This window comes from Myotis daubentonii, chromosome 15 (assembly GCF_963259705.1).
Source record: "Myotis daubentonii chromosome 15, mMyoDau2.1, whole genome shotgun sequence".
NCBI classification, from domain to species: Eukaryota; Metazoa; Chordata; class Mammalia; order Chiroptera; family Vespertilionidae; genus Myotis; species Myotis daubentonii.
In genome coordinates this window covers 29,797,026-29,817,494 of record NC_081854.1, presented here as the reverse complement: position 1 = coordinate 29,817,494, position 20,469 = coordinate 29,797,026, and the positions used below count along the sequence as shown (strand labels likewise).

The following is a 20,469-nucleotide window of genomic DNA, read 5'->3' as shown; positions in this document are numbered from 1 at the left end:
CCGGCAGCAGAAGGTGCGCTCGGATGCCTGCGGGAACACCCACCACCCCTCCAAGTCAAAGCAGAGGCTCCCCCTGGGCCAGGGTCGCCCCTGTGCGCGTCCAAGTTTCTCTCCCATCCGGCCTGCGGGCCACTCCCCGGGGGTCTAGGTGGCCACTGAGTTCACGCTGCCGATGCCCCAGCGGTCAGAGCGCCCCGCACTCTCGGGGGCCACGCGGCTGCGGGAGGAGCAACAGAGCTAGTGCACAGGAAGCGCGGCTCCCCGCCCCACGCCAATAATAACTTGGAGCTGCGGCGTCCAGGGCGGAGGCGCAGCACTTCCTCCGGGGGTCGCATCTCCCAGGCGGGACAGACGGTCAGGTAGTCGGGGCCAGCCCGCTGCCCAGCCCCAGGCGGTGGGCACTGCCACTTCTGTTCGCCTGACCACTGCTACCGGAGCTGATTATGCGAACTCCTGGGGGAGTGTCTACTCCCAAGGTTCGGTGGAGGGGGGGCCGCAAGGAGGAATCCGGATTCCCGTAATCCGACTCCCTGAATGTGCAAGTGGGACCTATTTTCAGAAAGTCGCCTTCTATCAAGTCAACTCAAGTATTAAAACCACCCACAGGTCCCGATCTGCGTGCGTTCTCTGGTTTCTTTTTCCCCTCCTCCCCTGTGCGCTACTGATCAGTCTGTTCTCGTGTGTGCGTATGTGTATGTGTTTCAGCGTGATGAGAAATGCAGATAGCGCGGGCAGGGAGATCGCAGGTTGGGAACCGATCGCCAGTGCCGATAAGGCCTAGAGCGGGGCGAGCGCCCTGGCCAGCTGGGTCGGCCGGGCAGTGCGCTTTAAGGACGGGGACTGCAGCTCGCACAAGGGTGAGCCCCCGCTGCCCACCCTCGATGCTCCCTAGACCCAGGCAGAGGTGGGGGCCGGGCCTGGGAGGCGGGGCCGGGCACTCTCCCTGCAGCCCGCGGCCCCGGGAGCCTCCTCCCTGTGGCAGATCGTGGCGCGTTAAGATGCGAGCGCTGATTGTCACCAAGAGGCGGCGCCCGCCCGCCTGCCCTCTGCCCGCGGCTGTGCGTGCGGCCCTCGCAGCTGTGCGCCCGCCACACTGGCCTCACCTGCAACCAGGCCGCGGGTAGGCTGAGCTCGTGGGGCTGCCGTCCCCCGCTCCCTCACCAAAGCCGGGGCGCAGCTGCCCGCGCCTCTGTGTGCCTTTTGTTCCGCGCAGAGATAGATGTGCCGCGCTGATAAGGCGAGTAACCGATGGCGGCGGCGATAGGCGCTTCCATTTATTAACTTCAAACGTGGGAGCGGGGGAGGGCGAGGCGGGAGCGCGGCCTTGGCCGGCCAGATGGCTGACACGATAGGCCCGGCTGCGCTGGCGGGGAGCGTCGGGCAGAGCGAGGCCCGGGACCCCTGGTTCCCCCACCCCGCTGAGCTTTCCTCCCGCCCTGGTCGATGTGAGCTCCGATAAACGCCGGGGCCAGTCGGCCGGATGGTGATCGCCAAGAACGATAAGAGTCCTTATCTATGGCCACCAGGCCCCACTGGTTCAAGGCAACAACAGAGAGGGGGTGTCTCCCCTGGGCGAGTGGGGGCCTTGGACGTGGGCAGGGGCAGGGGCAGTGGGCCTGTGTCCTCGCCAGGGTTGGTCTCTCTGGGCGAGTTTTCATCCCAAACACACTTAATTGCCAAGAAGTTGATTCTCCCCCCTGCGGGTGGTACAGTCCGTCAAAATGAAAGGAAAGTGACTGTGCTGGCCAGGAGGGGGAAGGCAGGGGAGGATACCCCGCCCCTGATTTCTATTAGATGGTGTGAGACAGCCAGAGGTGGGGTTGGCACCTCCAGCAGGAGATAGGGTGTTTTTCCTCTTGAATCATGTTGGGGTTGGTGTCGTTTCTGGCAAGTGTGAGGCGTAACCTGCTTGGAGTTTACTTGAAAACACACACACACACACACACACACACACACACACAACCAAGGTGGTTTCTATTGCCAGGCTGAGTTTTGGGGGACCCAGTGTGCTGGTTTCTTTTTTAGCATGTCCCCCAAATTAGGAGAGAAGGTCTGTGTACATTTGTCTTGATTCACTCAGAATGTCTTTATTGAGCACTTGCTGTATGCAAGCACTGGGTCACACCACATTGGAGAGATGGGAGGGGGTGAGGCGAAGCAGTGTGGAAAGTCAAGACAAGGTAAGGGGTAGAGAACAGATGGGTAGTCAGGGACACTTTCTGGAATGGGGGTTAGGAAGAGGCTAGCCATGGGTTGCTCCAGGGACAAGGGACAGTCCTCACTTTCCAACTCTGAAAAATGGGATGATGATTCCTGGCTGTTGAGGGGAATAAAGGGCCGAGAGTCACGAGATTCTAGGGAAGGGATGGCCTGTGTGAGGAGGCAAGAATGAATGAGGCCAGGAGGGTGGGGCTGGGCCTCAGTTTCCCTTTCTGAAAAAAATGGGGATAGGCATGAACCCCCAGGTCAGATGGGCTGTCCAGGGGCCACTGTGGGAAAGCCCTTGGGGGCCATGGATCCAGATACCAGGTGGAAACCAAAGTCAGCCAAGGAAGAGACTTCCACAAGAGGCTGGGCTTTGCCTGGCTGGACAGCCCCCACCAATCCCAGCCCCAACAGCTACTCCAGCTCCATCTCAGATGATGGTGTTTTTCACACATTCTCAAAATTTGAGTAAACAAATTATTAGTGGCCACAGGATGACTAATTTACTCCGAGCTTCGAAGTCACCCGCCTGCTCTCCGAAGCAGCCTGACGCCCACCCGTGGCTATGCCTTCTGGCGAGGGCCAGTTCCAGGCGAGCCTGGGTTAGGCCACAAAAAGAAATGAGGTGGTCTCTGTGTGAGTTTTTATGAATGTAAGTGCAATTATCTGCACAGAGCCCTGCACACTTTCTTTGCATGTGTGGGAGGCACCTGGAGTCTGCCTGGCTCCCAGGGGCCCCCTTGAAATGTCCACCATCCCACTATGATGGCAGAGAAGCTGGAAAAGAAGGATCTGGGGCAACCTCGCTGCCCCTGACGTGAGCCACCGTTGGCAGGTTACCTTACCTTCCACAGCCTCTGAAAAACAGGTGTGACTGTGCCTGCTGCCCAGAGGTTGACGGGCATCTAAGTTCAGCTTTCAGCTGACTTTGGCCCCCTCCCCAGCACCCTGGGGGCATGGGGATTGAGCTATCATGAGCAAAGGGGACAGAGGATTTAGAGACCCGGAAGGATTTGCTCACAGTGCCTGCCCCTGAACCTGGACTTGAACAGGGCTCTTGTGCACTTGAGAACTCAGCCTTTCACTCCTGATGGTGGAACTTCACCGGGCTCTGGACCGTTCCTGGTTTTCCTTTATTCTTGGGCCTCAGGGAACATAGCTCATTTGATAATAATAATAACATGAATAATAGCTAATCCAGAGTTTACTCTGTGCCACACTACATATTAACTTAAAGCAGGTCCTATTCGTATTGCCATTTATATCTAAAGAAACTGAAGCACAAAGAGGTTGAGTTTCTCACCCAAGAAAGTGACAGAGCGAGAATTGAAATACAGGCAGCTTGGCCCCTCACTCTGAACCAGCATGTCTGAACATCACGATGCTTTCTTGAAGTTCTCTCTTCTCTACCTGTCTCTGGGCTTCTCGGGACCTCAGTCTCCACACCTGTAGAATGGGCCCCTGGGAGCAGTGACACTCTGGGGTCTTTCCCAGCCCTGCCCTTGCTGCATCTCCCATGGCCTCCTTCCTGAGACATTCCTGTGTAGGAGTGGTCCCCGGGGAGACTTCACCCAGCCCTACCCGGGGGCCTGAGCCTGGCCGAGTCCTGGCCGCCCAGCCAGCCCCTCCCCGGAGGTCACCGGGAGCCCAGCATGGCACCAGCACCGCCAGCAATTTAAATGGGTCAGTTGGGGAAGAAAGGAGGAGGGAATGCGATGCCATTAATTGTACCCCTTATCTCCTGTTTCTATGCCAACCAGACGTTCCTGGGGCTTGACGGGCTCGTGAATAATACTCCCGGCCAGCCTATCTGCCATCGACAGGCCTCCTCCTGGAGGCAGCTGTTGCCTCGCCGATTGGTATCACCTACCCCATAGACCCAGGCCTGGGCCCTCACATAGGATGGCCAAGCCACACTCGGGCACCTGGCTGGGCTCCTGTCCACTCAGCCACTATACCGCTGGATCTTCCTGGAGCTGTCCTTGGCTACTGTCCCCATTTCACAGAGGGGGAAACTGAGGCCACCATCACATGTGTGTTCTCTGGATCTAGTCTTCTATTCCCCATTCAGGCAGGATTGGCCTGGGGAAAGGGGATTCTAGCTGCAGAGGGAGTCATCCTCCATATCTCCTGGCCCTCTGTGGGCCGCAGTGTCCTTGGCTGTGGCAGAGGGGGCAGGTGGCCCCACTGGTAAGAGATCAGCTTCCTTCAAGCTGCTCTGCATGTGGCCCTATGAGAAGAGGAGAGCCTGCACTTGCGGCAGCTCCCATCAGGGCTGAGCCCCGCATCAGGGCTATTCACAACCAGAAACTCAGGATATTTCTCTCTCTCTCTCTCTCTCTCTCTCTCTCTCTCTCTCTCTCTCTCTCTCTCTCTCTCTCTATCTCTCTCCCTTTGTTCCCTTCTAGCCTCAGTGCCTTTGCACAGCTGCTCAGGTCTCCACTCAGAGCCCCTCACAGGCAGATCATTCCTCACCTCCACACCCCACCCTTCCCGCAGAGACCTCATTAGTCTGTTTGATCACTCACTCCCTGGCAGCAGGGACTGGGTCCGTCCTGTCCCCACAAAGAGGGCCTTCCAGAACTCTGTCAGATAAATGATCTAATGGATACATGACATGAAATGGACATGGCTGGGATCCCAGCTGTGCCACTTAGTGGCCATGGGGCTAGGGGCAACACCCACCCCATGCGAGCCCCGTTTTCCTCATCTACAAAATGGGGTCATGGCATTGCTGGCCCCTGAGCACCACTGTGAGGTTCAAAGAAAAATACACATTATCAGAAACAACTGCTATGAACCATCCTCCCCCTCGTCCTCCACAGTATCTCTGTGGTCATTCAGGTCAAATCTGTAGTTTCCAGCTTATGTGAGATGGAGAAATCCCTTTCCCAAACTCCCAGAGAGTAAAACACTTACAGGGCCCTCCCTGGGGAGATCTCCAGCGCACTCTCTGGCCCTATGGCCCACAGAGCTCACTGTGCCAGCCCCTGGTGACCAGCCGCCCCTCTTCCTGGCTGGCTCATTCCCCCACGACTTGCCAAGTGAGTGCCCAAGCTGTGCAATCTTGGCACATTGCTTGCCCTCTCTGGGCTGGGGTCTTTTCTTTGTTAGAGGAGAAGGGAAGAGGAGGGGCTGTACTGATGAGTGGTCAGTGACATTCCTCTGCCTCCCCCTACCACCTCCTCGCCTCCCTACCTGGACTGCGGATGGGCCTAGGCCAAGCCATCCCAGAGTTGAGAGGCCGCAGGGCCAGGCGGCCAAGTGAGAGTCTCCTGTGTCCCTGTGCGCATTTCACAGATGCAGTGGGAACTAGAGGCCTAAAGAGGAAGGTGGGCTTACCAAGCGTTCCCAGCCAGCCATTGCCTGGGCCAGGAGAAAGCAGTGGGCCTGGGAGAGCGGGGCCAGGAGGAGGGGGGATCTCTGCAGGGAGGCAGACTTAGTGGTTGCTGTCAGGGAACCAGGCAGCATCGGTGTGGTGCTCCCTCTCTGCTTCAGTTTGCCCATTGGTTCAATGGGCACATCCCAGTTCAATGCCCTAGTTTTCAGATGAGGACATGAGGCCACAAGAGTTCAGGACTTGAATTCTGACTTGGGGCAAGAAGGAAAAAGGGAGATGGTCAGGTTCTGAAGGAGGCCTGGGTCCCAGCCTTTCATCTCAACACACAGCTTCCTGGCTGAGCATGTTGGCGAGTGTCTCCTTCATCCTCAGCCCTTGTTCTTTCATGTGTAGAATGTGTGTAACACCGTGCCTGCTCCAGGGGCTATGCTGAGAGCTCAAAATGGCTGGGACACAGTAGCAACAGTTGGAACACACCTGAGGTCCCAGATTGGGTAGCGACCTAAGCTTTGCTGCTGAGTAACATGTTGCTATTTGGGACCACCAGGTGGGCTAAGGACAGAGACTCTTTTCTTGGGGGCCCCTGGATTCCATCCTTACCTCCATCTTCCACATCAGGGAGCCAGGGCTCTGAGTTCCAGGCCCGGGCCACCCTCTAAGGGCTGTGGGCTGCAGGCCAGCCCTCATCTCCAGAGTGGGAGACCACTGTAGTGGGGGCCACTGCTCAGCCTTGAGTCCTGGCCTCATTGTGACCCTGGGGCAAGTGGCTTCTCTCATGCCTCAGTTTCTACTTTTGGAGGAAGAGCTTAATAAGAGCAGATTCTTCCTGGGGCCTTCATGAGGGGTCCATGAAATCCCAGGTGCAAACTGTAAGGTGCCTACCTGGGGTTGTGTCCTGGGTGGACACTGGGGCCCTGAGAGCTGCTGGCTATATTACTGATATTTTGCCAGATACCCCAAGGGCCCTAACTTCTGCCTTTCTCTCCTTTGGGTGTTTATTTTTGAAAATGGAAGGACTTGTGGGCAATGGTGCCCTGACTATGCCACACCCTGGGCTGGGTTGGCCCCATACTCAAGCCCTCTCAGTCCTTTCCTGCACAGGGATCGTACCTGCTATTATGTTCATCATCATTGGTTGACTCATTTTACAGGTGAGAAAACTGAGGCCCTGGGAGACTGTAACATGTGTGGGTCTGTGATATAGAGGTGGGCAGAGGTTTATCTGGGCAGTGCCTGCTCAGCCCTCCAGGCCATCTGCCCCAGTGTTCTGTATCCTCCTGAGGCCCCCCCCCCCCCCCCCGCCCCCACTCCTTCCCCTTCCTCATGGCCCCATGTTTGGGAGAAGGCAGTGGCCCCGCTGGGACAGGAATGTGGTAGCTGACCTTGGGCCAGAGCCTGGTAAGGCAGATAAGCAGGCCCTCCCCTTGGCCTCCTGTCCCTCCATTCTGCCCTCCCTGAGCCGAAAGGCTGTGGACTCTCGGAATTTTGTTTTCCCCACCTGTAAAAAGGTGGTGGGCTGCTGGTGTGCAGTTTCTGTGAGCCCAGGCCTGGTCAGAGCCCACCACAGCTGCTCCTGGTTCCTTCAGTCCAGCAGCTAGAATGGGGACAAAGACCCAGTCAGCCAGCCAGTGTCTGAAATCACCTACCTGCTAAGCACTTTGCAGGCATCCTCTGTTGTGGTTCTCCCGAAACACACTCAGATTAGGGTTCCCAACCTATTTTGCACACAAAGAAATGAAGGATCAGAGAGTGTGGGCGGCTGCACCTGAGTGACACAGCACATCAGTGATATGGAGATGGGATGGATGGAGTAGTCTGTGTGAGCCCTGCCCCAGCTCCCAGGCTGGGTGCCTACGTTCCAGTCCCCCAAGAACTGGCAGGTGTGTTGCTTCCTGGCCAGGAGGGTAGACCACAAGGGGGTCTCTGAACATGGGTATTACTGCCACAGACAGGTAGAATCCTGGGGTCGAGGCTCTTGGACTCTGTGGGTATGAAGCAATTACTTTGCCTTCCTGAGCCTGTCTCCACTTCTGCAAGATGGGCACAGCGGGCTGAGCTCTGAAAGTACCTGGGCCTTGTGCAAGTCATTGAGCCTCTATGAGCCTTAGTTTCCCCCTACAAAATGAAACAGACCTCTTTGGGCATCTCAGTGAAACAGATGAGACTTGGCATAGAAGGTATAGCCTGGGCCAGAGCTGGTGTGTCATTTTTATTGTTTTACAAAATTAAAATGAAGAGGACAGAGGGGTAGCTCTCCCCTCTCCAGGCTCCCTTGGGCTGCTTCCTTTTGGTTCCACGTGATGTCTTCAAGCCCTCTAGCTTTCCCAATCTGCCCGTCACAATCTTCTGCCTCAATTTCCCTTTTCCCCATCAAGCCCCCACCCTGCGAGTCAGACCCAGGGAGTAGGAGGGGGAGGGGCCCCAGGGCCAGGTGGTCTTGGCTGCTTCCTGCAGTGGGGTCTGGGGGAAGAGCTTCCAGAGGGCCCCCCAGTAGAAATAGGACCTTGCAGGCAATGGTGAGTCCATCCTGGACATTGCTGGATTCTCAGCTCCCAGGGAGGAATTGAGGGGCTGCCTCTCAGCTGGCCTTTGGGCTGCTCTGGCAATAGGCACTTAGCCCCTCAAGAAAGGAGAGAAATCCAAGGCAGAGCTATGCGCAGCCATAGGGCCTCTCCTGGCCTCCCCCATCCACCCTCAGCTTTTCTAGAACCCCAAGTTCATTCTCGATCACCCCAGGCTTGTTAGTCATCTGTCATTGCAGCAAACATTAACCGAGCATTTCTTAAGCCTTTACTCTGTGCCGAGGACTTTAGCTGTGAGCTCACAGCCTTCCACCAGTAACCTTCAAGGGAGGCTCATTGATTAGCCCAGTGCACAAAAGGGAAACTGAGGTTTAGAGAGTTTGAAGGTCAGACCTAACACTGCAACAAGTTCCTGGGGGAGGGAGGGAGAAGATGGCCATAGTGATGCTTTCCAGGGTAAAGCTCTGTGCTCCTTGCTGGGCCTGGCCATGTCCAAGTTCACGTTCAGAAACTAAGGCCTTCCTGTGGTTCCAGGCAGCATCCAGCTCTGGTCACCATGACCGTCCTCACTGGCTGCATGACCTTTAGTGAGTCCCTTCCTCTTTCTGGGCAGAGCCCACTGGAGTGTCGCCATCCTACTGATATGTTCTGCTGCCAGGGCTTGGGGCTAGAAAAAGGTCCCCGGCCAGGGACAGGGGATCCTGCAGGTCTCAAGGGCAGGAGGACAGAATGTTCACAGCACAACCCCACCTGTTGTGCCCCCACACCACCGTCCAGCTTTCCACTTCATGGGCCTGGCACAGCTCAGGAAGGCCTGGGACAACCCAGCCCACTGGGAACTTGAGGCCTCCTGTCTCAGTTTCCCCTCCTATTCGATATACCCATACCCGGCTCCACCAAAACCAAACATTTTCCCAGAGAGCAGAGGGAGAAGCCCTATACTCATCTGGTGGCCTTGAGGGTCGGCTGGCACCCAGGTCCTCGGGGGCCACAGCAAGGCCAGCGGTCCCCCTCTCCCTCCCGGCTTTGCCAGCCAGAGCCCAGTCTGCCCTGAACTGTCTCCTGGTCCGGGCCTCTGGCAGGCGCAGGTTTCAGCTCCTGTGATAACTCGGAAAGTTGAACTGGCCCCATTACTGCGCTGAGATGGTTGGCGAGATACCACCTTGATAATGGGGGAGATACCGCCTCTCCGTGGCCAATAGCCCAGCCTCTCCACCCATTAACATTCCCCACCAGCGATCCGCTCCTGCGCCTATCTCCTCCATTTCCACTCCTCCCGCAGATAAGAATGGAAATTCTGACTTCATAGCTCACTGATTAAAGTGTCTGGATTTCTTGATAATACACAGATAAATTATGTTTTTGAAAAAGAAGGTAGGGAGGAGGGTGGGGAGGGTGGGGGCCCTGGAGGGGAGCCCTTGGCTGTCTCTCCAGCCTTTCCTGGACCCTGGGCAGGCCGTGCACCTCGGAGCGTCCAGCATGCACCTCCCAGGTTTTGGTACAAAGTCAGCATCCAGGAGCCAGCTGGGAAGGCAGAGCAGGCCTCCCTCAGAAGGAGGAATCACGTTGGAGGGAATTGTGCCCAGGCCTGAGGGGCAGCCCCTCTCGGGGGAATTATTGGGCACCCACTGTATAACCGGACACTGTTCTAGGTGTCCAGGAGACACAGGGACCTGAACGAGCAAAATTCCCAGTGGGACTGGGTGGTCCCATGTCCTCCTGAACGATGCCAGGCCCGAGCCAGGAGTTGACCTGCCTGCCTGGACTCTAACTCTTAGGGAACAGCTCTGTGCCTCAGTTTCCTCATCTGTCAAATGCACACAGGCTGTGGAGAGGATGCAGTATCCTCAAAGGCAAATATTTTGTTTGTTCAGGTCTCTGTGTCAACTGGACACCTAGAGCAGGGCATGGTTATACAGTAGGTGCCCAATAAATGTTGCGGGACCAAGCAACGCCCCATTTGCCAGTTGGGGAAGGGAAGGGCTCCCTCCCACTTGTCTCCCTGCCTCGTCCCCAGCCATCCTGCCTTTCGAGGCCTGCCCGGCTGCCACGAGTGACAGCAGCACCCAAATGGGACTGAGGTGCCATCTCCGAGTCTGTCTGGATAAAGCCGCATCCTTCAGCTGATCCGAGATCCTGCGCTGATGGTGCGATTAGCGACGATTAGGGCTGCCGTGTGGCTAATCCTCCTGCTGAGGGACAGGTGAGGCAGCTGTGGTGAGGGCGGCGCCTGCAGAGGGACACCCAGCTGTTCGGGAGGGGAAACCGGGGCCCTGGCAGCCTTGACGTGCCAGCTGGGCCAGTGGTCAGGCAGAACCCACCTCCCTCGCTGCAGAGAGCCTTCCAGAGGGACTGCAGGGGCTCCCGGCAGGCACAGGGCAACTGGCCATTTCCCCCCCTTTCTGCAACTCTTTCAAAAATGAGTTTCTCTGTGAGCCCAAAAGCAGGAAGCCTGAGTGGACAGTCAGCGGCATTTGTGGATGGCTCTGGGACTCCCCAGTTATAATAATCCTAATGGTGACCATTGTTAGATAATACCTTCCTTTACTAAGCTGTATGCCAGGCCTGGACTTGACCTGGGTTATCCTGAAGAGTACTCCCAGCAGCCCTGAGAAGGGCATCTCTGACCTCATTTCTCCTTGGAGGATTCAGACTCAGAGAGGTTGAACAATTCACCCAAGGTCACACAGCGTGGGAGGGAGCAATAAAGACCCTGGCTTAGAGGCCTGGTCAAGGTGAGCTACTGCTCTGAACCACACAGCCGTGTCCAAGAGCAGTAGGTGATAGATGCCTCTACATCTGCCCCCAGAAAATTGGCTCCTTTTATGATAAAGTTGGTTTCTTTCTGTCTTTGGGAGTTGGATTTATTTCAGTGTTCTAAGGGAGGTCAGCTATTTTTTAGTAAAATTAGTGCATGTACAGGTGAGGGGGACAAGTGTAGAGTGGGGTACCTGGGGTTTGATTCCTGCCCCCTGAGCAGGTGGTCTGGGCAAGTGACTTAATGTTTCTGGACCCTAGTTTCCTCAGCAGAACAATGGGCATGATCTCAGTTCTGGCCTCCTTGCCTTTGAGGAATGAGAAGGAGAGAAATGGGTTAAGCATCAGGAACTCAGGGGTTCTCTGAGGGGCATGGACAGTAGGGTAGGCAAAAGTAGGTTTACAGTAGTGAATATGGGAACCAGAGTTTATTTTTGTATTATTTATTAATCACTATTATTTTCCATATAAACAACTATACATCTACCATTGCCCCACCCAGTGTGGGTCTGGCTGCTACACATGCTCCACCAATGCTACCAGCACTCTCCCTGGACTCTTTTTGGCAAATAGCTCTGGTTTGCAGAGGTCCAGGGCCCTGTCAGTGATGCAGGTGGTTCTAGAACATTTGTCCTATGGGCCTGGGAGTCCATTCCTTGGAGAACCTTCCATTTTTACCAGAGCCAGAGGGAACACAGAGAGAGTGGGGGGTCCAGCCTGCCTCCTCTCTGTGGCTCACAGGCACTGCCCTGTTCTGAGCCTCAGTTTCTACATCTGTAAAATGTGGCTGAAGATACTTACAGGCCTTGGGCTGAGTCAGGCACCTGCTGTGGCCAGCTCCCCATTCCTATGCAGCTGTGCCCATCCTGGCCTCGCAGGATGTCTCAAGGGAGGAGCTCAGCACCCAGTCTCAAGGCCCAGATTCAAATCCCAGCCCCACCCACTTTTGTCCTGTATCCTCTCTGAGCCTCCCTGCCCTCCTCCATGAAGTGGGGAGTCATCCCCCCTCAGAAGAGCCCTTTAGTGAGCTAATGAGAGGGACCCATGGTCTTCACTCTGCAAGGACCGATGTACCCGCTGCTATTGACAACCACCCCAGGACACCTGCCCCTTCCAGCTGAGAACTCTGGGCCAAGACACTGTGTGTGTTGGACACAGCTGGAGGGAGCCTGAGAAGGAGGCCCCACCCCTTGGTCGCTACACTTGGGGGCTGGGTGTGGGGGTATGTCCCACCCTCCCCCTCCCCAACAAGACAGAAAAAAAGAAAAGGGAACTGTGATAAAAAGGGCGATAGGCCTGTGCGGTGGAGGAGTCCTATCGCTGTTATCTATCTGCCTGCTGCTCTGAGCAGTTCTGTTGTTTCCCTTATCTCACCCACCAAAATGCCAAGAACAAAAGCACGAGCGCACTCATATACACACACACCCGGGAGCCCACCGCCCCACAACTCATGGAGTCCCAAGAACGTGGTGCCACTAGATCTAAGGTGAAAGCTAGGGGGTTCAGGTTCTCTTAAAGCTATGATCATCCTCATTTTGCAAAGGAAGCCCAAATATAGCCCTCCCTGAGACAAGGCAGCTAAAATTAAGAAGTTACCCTGGAAGGAAGGACCTAGCCTTTGGGAGGGGGGGGGGGCGGGGGGGGCGGGAAGGAGAGACAAAGCTCTAGCTGTGCTGCTACACCCTGGCTGTGTGACCTGGGGTCAGTATCTTTCCCCCTGAGTTCCTAATTGGGGGTAGGGGAGTAGGTAGAGTATGAGGATTTAAGGGAACCTTAGAGGAAAAGGAAGAGCCTGCACTATAACCAAAGTCTTCCCCAGGCTGCAAGCGACCCATTGTGTTCCAGACTTGGGGCTGGGGCAGGCCAGTCACCCAGAGCCTGGCACTCTCAGGACTTGCTCCCTAACATAGTCTCCCCCAGAGCCCAGCCTAGCCCCTCAGGGCCCAGGCCCTCAGCCTGGCATCCCAGAGCCCAGTACCCCCTCGAGCTTGACATCCCCTAGAGTCTATCATCTCCATAGCACAGCTCCCCTTTCCTGATCTGGCACTTCCAGAGCCCAGCACCCCCAAATTCTAGCCCAATCCCCCTCAACTTACCCCCAGAGCCCAGCCCCTCAGAACCCAGGTCCCTCAACCTGGCACCCCAGAATCTGGCATTCCTAGAGCTCAGGGCCCCCAGAACCCAGCCCTCCCCCCACTCAGAACCCCTTGCCTGATCTCCCAGCCACGGCCCCTCCAGAGTTCAGTCCCCTGAGCCCAGCAAACCTAGCTTGGCCCCCCAACCCTGCCTACCCAACAGCTTCCCTGCAGGCACCCCCTCAGCCAGGGAACCAAGGTCCTAACTTGTATGTTGGCAGCCAATGCAAGCAGGGTATGCAAATAAGCATGAGTGTGGCGCAGGGATTGGCTGTTCACTGAGGGGTGGGGCCGCCTCCAGTGTCCCAGCCCAGACCTTGGCCGCCTGGTGGAAATCCCCTCTTCCCCAGCTTTGGAAGGGCCGGCCTCTCCAGACCTTGCTGCTGAGGCTATCCATTTGCATGAGCAGAGGAATGGGCAGTTTGGCCTTAGATGACCTCCTGCTGACCCTCAGAGCGCAGATCCCCACTGCCTGAAATTGGGGGCCAGGATTTGTGTGTTCCTGAGATCAGCACTGACAACTCTGACTCCCAGATGGGAACACCAAGTTCAAAAGCAGGGTGAGGACAGCTCAAGGCTGGCCAGCCTCCCCTTCTACTCCCTGTGTCTGGCACCTCCAGACCATGTGCATGCTGTCCCCCGACTCTCTGCCCTCCTCCAGCTATGATTTTTATCTAGAACTTGGCTCTGCCAGGCTCTCTGTAGGACCAACTTCATGAATGACAGTTCCAACCCGTTTGCCAGACCTGCTCCCCGCTCTGTAAATCTGAGGGTCTGGTCTCTGCCTCCCAGGGTGGTTTCTGTGTCCTCCAGCAAGCCCTGTGCTCCTGAGCCTCAGTTTCCCCATCCACACAAGGAGAAGAAAGTTCTCTGGGGGCTCCCTTCTCTTTCTGTGGCTGTGGCATACTCTAGAAACTTGGGGTCTTCCAGATTTCCCATTTTCAGAAATTTACATGACAGGAAACCATGTCTGTAGGAAGAGTTCAAGCAAGTTTGGGGCATTCTTGTGTTCAAAGTCACTTTGCACCCCACGGGATATGTTGTCAGCAAGATTGGGCCCAGGTAGGCCCAGCCAGAAGGCCCCCCACCCCCCGCCTCAGCTCCCATGGCACCAGCAGGGCTCGGTGACCCAAAAACCAGCCACAGGCGTGGGTGTTTTCAAAAATGCGTAAGTGGAAAATAGCAGAGAGGTGAGAAGGGAACGAGTTTGGGCTGAGATCTAAGGGGAGGAAATAAGGAGGGGGCCGTCGGGCCAGTACCAGACTGCCACTATATGACCTCAGCCGAGCCCCTCGCCTCTCTGGGCCTCCGTCCCCCACCCTATAAGATGGGGTGATGGTGCCTCCTGGGGGGGTGGGGGGCACAGGGACTCGGTGCATGAGAGTGGAAGGACAGCCTGGGCAGCTTCACTTAGGAAGGGTCTCCTAACACCTGCCTGGAAATCTCTCCGAGAGGAGTCCCCATTCTGCCACCATCTCTGTCGTCCCCAGGACAGTGCCAGGCATACAGTAGGTGCTCGATAAGTTACCCCTCAACTGATTTCTAAATCTATTTCCATCCTGGCCCCTCTCAGGAGAATAAAGCAAAACCAAGGGGAAAAGGAAACTGGAAGAAAAAGTTAATGCCTGCGAGAGAACCTGTCATAGACAGAGCCCTAAGGTGCAGGAGCCGGGGTCCTTACACAGTGGGCAGCAAGGCCCCTGTCCCCGAGGCAAGATTGGGACTCACTCCTTCAGGGGCTGGCTGCCTGGGAACTGGGACATACAGGCTGACCTCTAACTTATAATGAGCATCTATTGGGGGATGGCCCTGGACCAGGGACCCTGGAGACCTTCACAGGTGGGGCCTCCCTCAGTCCCTGCCCTCATGGAGACCAAGGCTGGTGGGGCGGTAGAGAAGAAAAACATCCCCAACAATGGAGGGATCCCCTGTATCTGGAGGACTGGTGGTCAAGGAAGGCGAGGTGGCTGCAGTGAAGCAGACTTTAAGCAGAGACGTCGGGGTGGGGTGTGTGGGGAAGAATGTTCCTGGCAGAGGGAACAACACAGGCGAAGCTCTGAGCAGGGGATGAGATATCATGGTGAGAGATGTGCCAGGCCCCTGCCGTGCACTGACCAGCACAGTCAAGGCCCAGTTCAAATGCCAGCACCACCTCAGTATGCTGCCTAGCCCTGGCTCCAGGACAGCCACATGGCCTGGGGGCCCAGGATGTGAGCTGGGATAGAGGAACTGTGCATGGGACTCCCCCTTTCCTCCTCCTCTCCTTCCTCCTCCTCCCTCTCAAGTACCAGACGTTTCCTCTCCACTTACTCTGTCCTGGCCCAATGGGCTCTGGGAATCCAGATGCAAGCCAATGTTTGACAAGTCAGAGGGTTTGGCTCAAAGCTGTAATGTCCAGGCCCCAAGGTGACTGTCATCACCGTGGCCTCATTCACCCTAGAGGGGTCAAGGTTGCCGGTTTTGGAGCCACAGGGCCTGGCTGCAAATCCCAGCCCTCCATTCGCTGGGTCCCCTTGGGCCAGTCATCGAAACCCCTGAGCCTCAGATGGGGCCCTCCAAGGTGGTGAGGAGCCCATTAGGGGCTGTATGGACTGCTTTGCGCAGGCCTGGGGCTTGATCCAGTCTCACTGGGTATTCCTGGGCTGCAGGGCTTGGAGATGGATGCCAAGGAACTCTTAGGCCCTTCATCAGGAGCCTAGCAGGGCCAAACTGTGACCAGCAGCAGAACTTTGCCCAGGGCCATTCATGGGATGGGTCAACTGGTCTGGTCTGCCTTCTGGACTCCCCATGACCCCTCAGCATCCCCATCCCATCCATGGATGCAGGACCAGACCCCAGCAAGCCCTGGCCTCAGTCTCTACATCCGGCAAATGGCCTGAGGCAGCATGGTGATGGGGGAGCCCATATCACTGTAGGGGGCTATGCACCTGGGTAGGGATCTGTGTCTCTGAATCCCTGAGGAAAGGAACAGACATTTAATGGAGCACCTGCTGTGTGCTCCTTGGCACTAGGTGACAGATTTTTTTTTTTATTGTAGCAAAATATACATAAAATTTATCATTATAATTCTTTTAAGTATACAATTCAGTGGCATTAAATACATTCACAAGGTTGTGCAACCATCGGTGCTATCTATTTCCAAAAAATTACCGTCATCCCAACAAATACTGTTACCATTGAATAGTAAGTCCCCACCCACAACCCCCACGAACCCCCACAGCTTCCATTCTACTCTCAGTGTATGAATTTTTTAAAATATATATTTTTATTGATTTAAGAGAAGAAAGAAGAGGGAGAGGAGATAGAAACACCATTGATGAGAATCATTGATTGGCTGCCTCCCGCACGCCCCACACTGGGGATGGAGCCCGCAACCCCGGGCGTGTGCCCTGACTGAGAATTGAACCATGACCTGGTTCATAGATCGACGCTCAGCCACTGAGCCGTGCCAGCCGGGCTCTGTGTATGAATTTGAGGCTGATGTTTTAGCCCCTAGTTTTCAGTTGTAACAGGCTCAGTGTGGACAAGGGCCCTGTCCTGCAGGATTTGAGGGCAGGTGTCTTCCACCCCAGATTCCTGGATGCTGTGGCTCTGGACCCCATGGGGATGCGGGCCGTCCTGAGCCAAGAGGTACAGTTTCAGGCCCTGCAGAGTCTCCAGCTCCTCGCGGGACCGGGAAGGTGCCTGGGTTTCCCCATCTGTGCCGTGCAAGCAGAGTAGATTTGCTGCTTGAGACCTGGCCAAACCCATGGGGGGAAAAGGATCAGCTTCCTCTTTCCTCCCTTGACACTAGAGTCTTCCAGGTTTGGGTGTGTGTCCAGAGCATCAGGACAGCCTGAGGGTATGGGTGCAGGCCCCCACCTCCTAGAAGAGGAGGTGAATGGGCCTAGAGTTCCCACTTCTCCTGGGGCCATAGATCTTCGGTAAACTGGTGAGGACAGGCGCCTCTCACATAGTGCAGGACCTAGTGCAGTAGTGCCTGGGGGCCGGGTGCCCCAGAGGTGAGAGGAGAAATCTGGAGCTGAGGAGGGCTCAGCACCTGCCAGTTCCCCTCGGGGGTGTCCTGCCCCGCCTATCAGATGGCAGGGCCCTGTCACGCTGGAGCCCTGTCCCCTTCCAGGAAGCAGTCTGCCTCCATCCATCTGACGTGGGGGCCACCGGGCGACGGCTCCATTAGCCGCAGCCCCGCTCCCATCTATCAGCCTTATCAGCCCATCGGGAGGGAGAATCTCTTTGGAGCCCGTGGTGCTTCATTCTCGGCACTATTTCCCCGTCTCCTCCCCAGGCTGCCTCCTGCTTGCCACTCTATGCTGTGGCCTTGGCTGCTTCTGCCATGCCCCATGGCCTTGACCACCACTCTCACCCCATGCCGTGTCCTCTCCCCTTTACCTCCCCATCAGTCACATGCCAGGGGTCTGTGCCACACGGCCCCAAGTGTGTTCTCCAGGGCCCACGAGTGGCCTGGCCCCTCCCCACCCAGCCCAGGCCACGTGGTCTGCACCCCCTCCCCTGGGAGTATTAGTAATCTGTCCTCGGAGTGAAACAATCTCATGTAATCTATCAGTGGCTATCAGGCCCATCAGAGGGCGGGGAGTGGCCAGGCCCAGAGATGGCGCCAACCTCCAGCGTTGATAAAGTTTCTGAGCTGAGCGGAGATGAATGTTGAGTAAGTGCAGGCCGCGCGATAGGATGTGGACTTGGCAGGGCCGCAGCTCTGGCTGAAACCAATCTCTCCCCTATCAGCCAGGCTGGGCTTTCTCAGGCCCCGCTCTTTCTTCCCGCCTCCTCCGCCTCCCCTTTCTCTGCCTTGCCCCGCCCGGCCCCTGCCCCTGAGGACAGGGGTGGGAGGCGAGGGGGGGTGGTGAACCTGCCTGATGGCCCTGGCCCTAGAGAGAGGGCAGGCTGGGGGCAAGATAGGGTCCTGATCGAGGCCAAGGGGGTGGCACCCAGCTACCTGGGTGGCTGGCTGAAGGTGGTGGCTATCCACAGCAGCTGGCCTCCCTTCAGTCCAGAGCCTGAAATCTTTGCTTAGCTTCTCAGGTGCTGAGAATAAACCCCCAGCTAGCTGCCTAGTGCTCTAGGCCCACTGCTTCTCCACCTCCACCGTCCTCAGCGGCAGAGCCAGAACCCACCAACTCTTTCCGCTTCCGGAGCTTTGCATTGACAGTGCCCTGTCTGGAGTGGTCTTCCCTACTCACAGTCGCAACTTTAATATCGCCTCCTCCTACGAGAATCTCTTACTCCACACCCACCTGCTATTTTCCATCCTATACTGTCTTAGCTGTTCATGGTATCTGAGATGCCACAGTGTGTCCACCCCCACCCTAGTGCGCGCGCGCACACACACACACACACACACACGCACGTACGCACGCGTACACCGTCTGAACCTGTTTGCTCAGGTTGACCTAGCAAGTGGCAGGCTCTCAGGACCCTGGTAGAAGGAGTTATATACTCTTAGGAATAACCCACATCTGGGGAATCACCTCCTGCAAAACCCCTTCCCATCCACTCCTTATAACAGCACTACAAGGTCCATGTCAGTACCCGTTTGCCAGGTGTGTACATAAAGGCCTGGGCAGGCTCCCTAAGCTCAGAACCATATGCCCCGAACCTGGCCCAGCGTGGTTCTGCCTTGCCCTGAATATCTGTGTGGGCAGATAGCCCAAGACCCTCGATGAGGCCAGGTGGGGGCTGGTATAGGGCTCTCTGACTCAGATTCCCCATCTGTAGAGAGGAACCAGTTTCCCCACAGGCCAATATTGAAGAGGGTTCTTGCAGAGCTTCATAAACTGTCAAAGGCTGTGCACTTGTGTCCCAGCTCCTGGAGGGCGGGGCCCTGGGTGCCAGTCATTGTACAGCCCTGCTCTCCCTGCACCACAGCTGGGGAGGTAGGTGAGCATCCCCATAGAGCGGAGAGAGGCATGCTGGCCCTGGCCTCAGGGAACAGAGAGTTGGAGGGGGAGGTGGCATACCCCAAGATCCGGGCACAGCCCCTCATCATCCATTCACACATGGGCTTAGACCCCAAGGCTCCCCTCTGGGGCCAAACAACATTCCCCAAGTCCCCTCACTCCTCTACCCCAGACTTCTCCTGTGGGAGCCCGGCAGGCTCCCAGCCACACCCCGCTCTGAGCCAGGCCATCTGTGAGCAGTCTGTTTCCCTCCTCCACACCCATCACAGTCACCAGTATTCATTAAGCACCTACTATGTGCCCGGTGCTGTTGCAGAGGTGGGATGCTGGCATGGGCTGAGGTTCGGCTCTGGCACTGAAAGAGATGGGAAGCCATGGGGGCTGCTGAGCAGAGGAGGGCAGGTCAAGGTGTGGAGGGTTCCAGGTGAGTACACTGGGGGACACGGGTATAGACAACCACCCACAAGAGCGTGACCTTAGCATCTGTGCTGACAGCCCTGGGAAGAAGGAGCTGGGAAGCTGATCTCAGTTGGCCAGGAGGTTGAGGCCTAAGGAGGAGAGGGTGGCCACAGGGCAAGGGGGCCCTGAGGCCTGGGAGGAGGTCCTCCTGTCCCAGAAGCTACACAGGTGGACAGTAGGTCTCATTTGGGGGGCTGGGGCCGTCCTTGGTTACAGCAGCCCCCAGGCATAATGGGGACACAGAGACAAGACATCCACATGAGTATGGTTGCTGGCCTTTACCTGTCATCCACCCACCTTCTGCTGAGAGGAAGGTTTATTTTGTCCTTGGCATCTAGGCCTCCTCCACACCCTTCCAGTGAGGTAGGTAGCCAGTCTGGCTGCCAGGACTGTGATCAAGAGGGTGTGGGGAGAAGGGACCTGGGAGAAGGGAGAGAGAAGCTGGGACAAAGAACATTCAAGTGCGGGAAGGGAGGGCAAAGGCATGGACCTGGCTGGGTTTAGGGCCAAGTGAGAGGCTCTGGTGGCTGGGAGTGGGAGAGGTGACAAGGAAAGGTGCTAGTGTCTCTGCATGAGACTGGGCCACAGGGGGCCCTGGGTTTTATTTGGGCACATATGCCTGTCCTTCCCAACTTTTAATAAACACACTGTGAAACGCTGAGTAACACTTTATTGTCTGTGAATTATATCTCCATAAGATCTTTCTAATTTGTTAGCAGCTGGTGTAGGTCCCAGTGGCTCTTTTCCATGAGAGCATGGTTCTGTGTTCCGAGAGAACGTGGGGCCCCTGCTTGGCACGCCCCAGGCACTGCAAATTTGTGCTTGATGCTGAGGGCATCTCATTGCCCTCAGATGGCACAGGGTGTGCTGGTTGTGACAGCCACCCTCCTCCAGCGTGGCTTACTGGGACAGCCGCAGTCACCAGCACCTCCAGGCTTGGCCTGGGTGCCTGCTGAGCTATGAGGCATACAGCCTGGCAGGCATACACAGCATCTGTGATGGGCACACCAAGACATGGGAGGCGCAGGGCCAGGGACCCCGATCTGTGCCTCTGGAAGAAGAGTCTGAGTGCTCTGTCACAGGGTGCGTTCAGTCAGCACCTGGCTGACCCTTGGTGGAGAAGTAGAGAATCAAGC

At 56.5% G+C, this 20,469-nt stretch overlaps 1 protein-coding gene across 5 annotated transcripts in view; it reads left to right on the top strand.

Annotated features, from left to right (window-relative positions):
- ZFPM1 (zinc finger protein, FOG family member 1) overlaps nt 1-20,469 on the top strand; it is a 72,455-nt gene that overhangs the window by 1,080 nt on the left and 50,906 nt on the right. The gene's annotated exons all lie outside the window — the stretch shown is intronic.